The sequence below is a fragment of the Geotrypetes seraphini genome, chromosome 6 (genome assembly GCF_902459505.1).
Source record: "Geotrypetes seraphini chromosome 6, aGeoSer1.1, whole genome shotgun sequence".
Taxonomy (NCBI): Eukaryota; Metazoa; Chordata; class Amphibia; order Gymnophiona; family Dermophiidae; genus Geotrypetes; species Geotrypetes seraphini.
This window is the reverse complement of record NC_047089.1, coordinates 171,447,908-171,455,345: the sequence shown is the minus strand read 5'-3', so window position 1 is coordinate 171,455,345 and position 7,438 is coordinate 171,447,908. Positions and strand designations below refer to the sequence as shown.

The following is a 7,438-nucleotide window of genomic DNA, read 5'->3' as shown; positions in this document are numbered from 1 at the left end:
GGCTTAGGGGCCCTTTTACTAAAGCTTAGCATGAGCTAAATACTGCATATCTTATTTTATACATATGGGTCACGTAGCACTTAGCACACATTAATGTCCGTTAATGCATGTTAAGCTTTAGTAAAAGGACCCTTTGATTTGTTGGCGTAAAGGAAATAGTACTGTGGGGATGAAGGAGGAAACAAGCGGATCAGCGCTAGAACGGAAGAGGGACTAGATTAGGGAGCTGTGACTGTTGTCTGTTCTGGTCCAGACTCACCCCAGGATTCTTGAGAAGAAGGGGCTGAAGCAGAACACCTCAGATACTCTGGAGTTTGAAAAGGCCACTAACCCCCAAATTAAGCACTGTGTACAGAACTTTTTTTTTTTTTTTTGCTTCATTTTTTATTTATGCACATTAATGAACTTTGGAAGAGTTATTTTGTAGGTTCACATGGGTTTGACCCCGATATTCAGATCACAGGAGGTAGCCTGGCTACCTCCCGCAGTTGGCAGAGAACCTGGATATTCAAAGTTGGGGACGTATCCGGCCACCGGCATTGAATTTCCAGTTTAAGTACAGCCGAAGTAGACACAGCTGGCCAAAGACAAACCTGCTATTTAAGCGAATCAACCTGGCCGCTAGCTGACTTAGCCAGTGAGCCAATGAATATTGGCACGACATAGACAGTGACCGGGATATTCAACGGGAGATAGCTGGTCAAATTGTACAAAATATTAAGTGGATTACACTCACATCAAGGAGCCTGTTTACTAAAGTGCAGTAACTTTTTGCATGCAAAAACGCAAAGTAAGTGCAATGGATGTGTCTACTACTACTATTATTTCTATAGTGCTACCAGACGTACACAGCACTGTACAGAATCACAAAGAAGACAGTCCCTGCTCAAAGAGCTTACAATCTAAACAGACGAGACAAACAGGATATCATGGATACAGTCTAGGGGAAAGGTTAATCTGTTGGCTGGGTTGGTGCAGAGGAGAGTAGGAATATGGATTGAAGGCTACATCAAAAAGGTGCGTTTTCAGTCTACTTTTAAACAAGATAAGGGAAGCGGCTTGGTGGACAAACTAGGGTAATTTATTCCGGGCATAGGGGGCAGCTCGATGAAAAGAACAAAGTCTGGAGAAGGAACAGCTAAAAGCAGCTTATCTGAGGAATGGAGTTCTCTGGGAGGTGGATAAGGAGAGAGGAGAAATATTGAGGGGCAGCAGAATGAACACACTTGTAGTTCAGCAATAGTACCTACTAGCACCCTCTAGTGTCCTAGATATCGGAATCATTCCTATCATGCCCTCATACAGTTATAGCAAAATGCAGATGTAACCACCTGTAGTAAACTTTGTCCACTAATTACAAATATTCAGTCCATGCCCATTCTCTGTCCAGAACCCAGCCATTTCCGCCCTAAAACATAGCATGCAGTTAGCAGGCAAATTAGCATGCGATGTCACATCAGCACAGTAACAGTTGCCATACTCACAACAACAACAGTGCTTGTAACTGCTTTGCACACATCATTAAACAGTTCCCTAAGTGGATAGCAAACAATGTTAATATGTGTACATCCTTAATACATATGCCTAAGCAGCTTAACGTGGAAGTCAGCTGATTACGTAAGGGCACCTACTCTGCCAGACCTGGTCAACCACAGGATGAACACTATAAGTTGGCTATTTAAGTGGAAGGCAAAGGGAATGGAGACTTATATACCGCCTTTTTGTGGCTTTGGCATTCAAAGCTGACATACGAATCAGTGGGCACTGAAGGATTAAGTAACTTGAAACTTGACTTGCTCAGGGTCACAAGGAGCAGCACTGGGATTTGATCTCGCAACCTCTGTGTTCAGAGGCAGCAACTCTACACCAGTGAGCCACACCTTCCACCCCTGGATTAGAGAGTTCCTGCCTGGTTAACACACTTAACTGAGCAAACCTGGAAGTTTAGCAGCACCTAACTGGATAGTGCCACTGAATATCTAGGCACACCACTTTAGCACTATCCAGGAGGTCCAGTTTTGGTGGAGCCAGGAGTTACCTGGTCAGTGGTGATTTTCAGTCTGGTAACCAGCAGGGTAGATATTTGACTTAAATCAATTCAAATTAAATCACGATTTAAATCATGCCCGTGACATTATGAATGAATTAATGGAATTCATGTATCAAAAGAATTTAAATATTGTATGAATATACAGCCTCATGCTACATACTCATAATTAAAAAAACTATATGTTAAATGGAAAACTATTTTTAGATAAAATGCCGTTTGGAGGAAAAATCTATTTTTTAAAAAAAAATCATTGATTTTCATGCACCCTGGCAACCAGGTAACTAATCAGATAAAAAAAAAGTTAGGGCAGCAAAAAAACGAACAAAAATCCCTACTGTCTGTGAACTGGTATGCCATCATCATCAGACCTGAATAAATGCTAGAACCACTATTAGGAGATATTCAATGCTGGTATCAGGGTATAAAAAGTCCACAATAGCAAAGCAATATTGCACTTTAATCATTCTAAATGTATGCCCTGGATGTATTGTGTGGGAATTCTCACTCTTTGGGAAGGTTCACCCTTGACATCTCTGTAATTCTCTATTTTAGTTCACCCACCACCACCTTTCAGGGAAACCAGTGCTGATCCTACGGGATAGGCAGCAGCTGGTTAATTATATCTTTAATATAAACATGAACCTGACAAAACAAGTTCAACTTCAAACTTATCAAAATCCAAAAAAATCTCTTAATTTTCAGACTGCATAAAATAAGAGTGAACAAAAAGGATACAGGTGATTATATTTTTACAGCACTAAAAACATAGATTTTTGGCATTTTTTCTATATTTCTTTATTAAAGAGAGAAGGCATTACATGACGTTTTAAGTCTTCTACCTCAGTACAAATTGTTTGGATACTTTTCCAGCTGTCAAAATAAAAACTTAAAAATTGCACCATTTTGTAAATATTAGGCAGGATTGATGAACCCTCCAAGAAATGGAAAAACACAACAACAAAAAAAAATACCCAATGTTTGTGGTATAACTAAAAACTAGGCCGTATTTCTTTAAAAATTCTACATTGGCAACCAGCACTGTAAAATTATGTTTATCATGCAGGACAGCTGTATCAAGAATTTTGTGTTCTCCCCAGTGGAATTCCTCATCGCTTCACATCTGGTTATGGAATGTAACCATGACGCGTTCCATGACTTGTTTAGAGCACAGAAACTAGACAATTTTAACAGTGATCAGCTACATTATCACGCAGGCCCAAGTTTTGCCCAAGTCTACAGTTCTTATATTCACTCAAGAACTGAGGCGCTAAATCGCATTCCAAAACTAGAGCAATTAATCAATTCAATCTTACAGATTCTCTGCATTAGAGCTGCCATAATGGGTCAGACCAAAAGGTCCATCAAGCCTAGTATCCAGTTTCAACATTGGCCAATCCAAGTCGCAAGTACCTGGCAGGATCCCAAAATACAGTTAGCTCCCATGCAGCTGACCCCCTGGGATAAGCTGTGGCTTTCCCCAGTCTATCTTAATAATGGTTTTCCTTCATGAGTTCATCCACAACAGACAGAGAAAAAAATGGTAATTGACAGAAAAAATGTTTCTTTTCAGTCCACATTATTGGATATTTTGGCATCCCTCTGGCAATGTTTTTTCAACTAAATCGTTTTGGCATGTATTAATGACATGAACAGATTTTTTTTAAAGTGGAAAATTATTCATTTAAATTCCAATTTTGTATAGTTTGCCTCAGTCATAAGAGAGACATCCAAGATGGGGCATTCAAAATTTGCAAAGTATTTTACAAAAGGCTTACTGAGCCTACAGACTTCTGCAAAGTCTAAGAAGGTCAAAGAAAAGAAAAAGTGGTCTTTTGCAGTACGGACAGTCAATAAAACCATTTTCAGCAAACATCTTCCAAGCATCACCAGTCAGGGCTTTTTATGTGTAGGCATCTACATGTAAGGTGTGGATTTTGCAGAACTGAATATCAAAGTGGAGTCAATTAAGGATCAAAACGCTCAAGAGTCAACTCGTCCTTTTTCAGGTGGTTTTTTTAAACGTAAGCACATTCTTTCCTTGATCACTACTCCAAAACCCAGGTCCAAACAAGCAGTTAGCTGACAGCTGTGTATACAACTTGAAGCAGGTGCAAATAAAGAATTAATCTAATACCAAAGGTCCCCAAATCTGATCCCAGCCAATTAGTTTTTCAGGATATCCACAATGAATATTCATAAGAGTATTTATGAGAAATTTGCATGCAGTCTCCACTGCATGAAAATCTCTCTCATATTGATGAAAGAAGAGCTACATTGCCTCATGCTGATTAGTGAACCTGTATTACCTATAAAACGGGTAAGGGGTCACATGCTAATTTTTGGTAATGGATGATATTACTGTATGGAAATTAATTCAGAAAATGGAAAATTGACCATTTTCCAGCTGCGGTAGAAATGGTCACAGTACATGGGAAAATCCGTGTAAGATCATTTTTTTACTGCAGCTTAGTTAAAGGACCCCTTAATGTCTAAATAGAAATTCTTGATATTACAAATTTTTACAGATTCATGCCTGTGAATAATATGCAAATACTGATATAATGGAGAAGGCAATATTTTGTCTGAAAATTTGGTGAGCCTCTGTGAACATCCATTTGATCATTCATATTTTTTTATTCAGAGATCTGTCAACTAAAGTAGAAAAAGAGCAGGAGATTCCACTGGGGGGGGGAAAGGGGGGAAACGGGATGCTGCTTTGAAAATAAAATCATAAACATTGCAGAGTACAGCAAGTTAGGGCTGCATTTGCATGGCAAAAAATGCACTCTACCACAAAATCTTACGGTTTAAAAGATGCTAAATATTTATTCGTCCCTATTTAATTATGCAGGCAATATGAATTTACAGATCATCCATCACTTCTTCACTTAGTCATTCAATAGAGTCATCTACATTAGGGGCTTATACAAGGCAAATTTTTCATTTCATCTGGCCTTTTCCCCCCAATTCTTAAACTTTTTTGGGGGGGGTTGTTTCACACATTATGGAGCCCTTTTACTAAAACTTAGCACACACTAAGGGCTTCTTTTACTAAGCTGCGTTAGGGCATTAACGAGCGGAATAGCGCGCACAATGCCGCACGCGCTAGACGCTAACGCCAGCATTCAGCTGGCGTTAGTTCTAGCCACGTAGCGCCGGGTTAGCGCATGCTAATCTGCTGCGTGCGCTAAAAACGCTAGCGCACCTTAGTAAAAGACGCCCTGAATACTGCATGCACTGTTTTACAACTATGGACCATGTGGGACTTAGCACACGCTAGTATCAATTAGTGTGGGCTAGGCTTTAATAAAAGGGTCCCTACGCGCATTAAATAACTTAGCGCATATTTAGGACACAGTCGGGAACAAAATACACATCCCTGAAATGTGTAGATAGTTGTCTAGTGAAAGGAAAGAAGATGGGACTCGATATAATGCCTTTCTGTGGTTACAATCAAAACAGTTTACATATTATAGTCTCATTCTGCACATTTCTACATCTTTACTCTCCCCTGACACAGTAATTTGCAAAACAGGGATCATCACCTGCCAGGTGTATGCTGAGCTATTCATATCTGTTGAAGATGATCAGTGAATGAATGAACTGGTTTGATACAAGTTCCAATATTACAAAACTGGATTCTATTATGTTTTTCAGCACTCATATAGCACATATGGATATTGAGAATGCCCCTGATAATTTATTTACGCATTCATTCAATTTTCTAGACCGTTCTCCCAGGGGAGCTCAAAACGGTTTACATGAATTTATTCAGGTACTCAAGCATTTTTCCCTGTCTGTCCCGGTGGGTTCACAATCTATCTAATGTATCTGAGGCAATGGGGGGATTAAGTGACTTGCCCAGGGTCACAAGGAGCAGCGCAATACTAAGTGTGGAGTGTGTTTTTGGTTGGTTGGTTGGTTGTTTTTAAGAAACTGGTGATCTTTTGTAGCAAATGAAGCAATGATTCACTTGCTACATATGCCTACTGAGGTCTCTTCTCTCCACATTTTTTGCTTTTTTTTTTAGGGGAGGGGGATATGTGAAGGGGCTCTCTCATTCATTAGGATTTAGATGTTTTTATTGGACGGATTGTCACTATTCAATTCTTATGGTATACTTAATTCTACCTCATTACACAGGTGGAAAGGAAGAGTATAAAACAGTCAAAGGTAGATCTTTGAAAGTGTTCATTACCCAGAAACAAAGGAGGTATTTGCATAGTGACTTATGGAATTGAGTTCTATGGATAATAACCAGAAGGAACAGTATGGAAAAATTATGTACTTACCTGTTAATTTTCTTTCCTTTAGAAGCAGCAGATGAATCCAGAGACAAGTGGGATAGCTCACATCGACCAGCAGGTGGAGATAGAGAAACTGATTAACAGGTGGTCTTATATACTGGTATTCCTCCTGTCCATTCAGTTATGCTCCTTGCCCAAGCATCCAGATATAGGAGAATGAGCATCCAAAAAACTTCTTTCCAGTAGCGAAATTCAAACATCAAACTAAAGAACACAACTACCAACAATAACCCAACCGAAACTGGCACACAAACCACAGGCATACCGTACACAAAAAGGGTGGGGCTCTGGATTCATCTGCTGCTTCTAAAGGAAAGAAAATTAACAGGTAAGTACATAATTTTTCCTTTCTTAGCATAGCAGCAGATTAATCCAGAGACAAGTGGGATGTAGCAAAGCAAAACTCAAACCGGGTGGGAAGCCAATGCCGCCTCCGCAATAACCGAAGCGCCAAAACTAGCCTCCTCACGGGCTGCCACATCCAATCGGTAATGTTTCGAAAAGGTACTCCCAGAAGACCAAGTAGCCGCGCGGCAAATCTCCTCCAAGGAAAGGCCCCCGGACTCTGCCCAAGACGTGGCCAACGCTCGAGTCGAATGAGCACGCAGCTGCTCCGGCAACCGTTTCCCCGCTATCAAATAGGTTGAAGCAATCATTTCTTTGACCCAACGAGCAATGGAAGCCTTAGATGCCGCCATACCCTTGTTCTTGCCCGCGAACAACACGAACAGGTGATCCGACTGACGAAAGTCGTTAGTCACCCCCAAATAATGCAGAACAATCCAACGGACATCCAGGAAACACAAAGACGATAAGTGCTCCCCTCAATCCTCCCGCCGAAAAGCCGGGAGGAACAAACACTGGTTCACATGAAAGGAAGAAACCACCTTAGGCAACGTCCGAACAGACACCCCAGCATCCGAAATGCGCAAAAAGGGATCCCTGCAAGATAGCGCCTGCAACTCTGACACCCGTCGAGCTGAAGCCATAGCCACCAAAAACACCGTCTTCAACGTGACATCTTTCAGAGTAGCAGTAGATAAAGGCTCAAAAGGTGCCGCCCGCAATCCCCCAAGGACAA

At 40.8% G+C, this 7,438-nt stretch overlaps 1 protein-coding gene across 4 annotated transcripts in view; it reads right to left on the bottom strand.

The window, feature by feature from the left end:
• The window catches only part of ARHGAP6 (Rho GTPase activating protein 6), an 825,592-nt gene that overhangs the window by 204,791 nt on the left and 613,363 nt on the right, over positions 1–7,438 (bottom strand). The gene's annotated exons all lie outside the window — the stretch shown is intronic.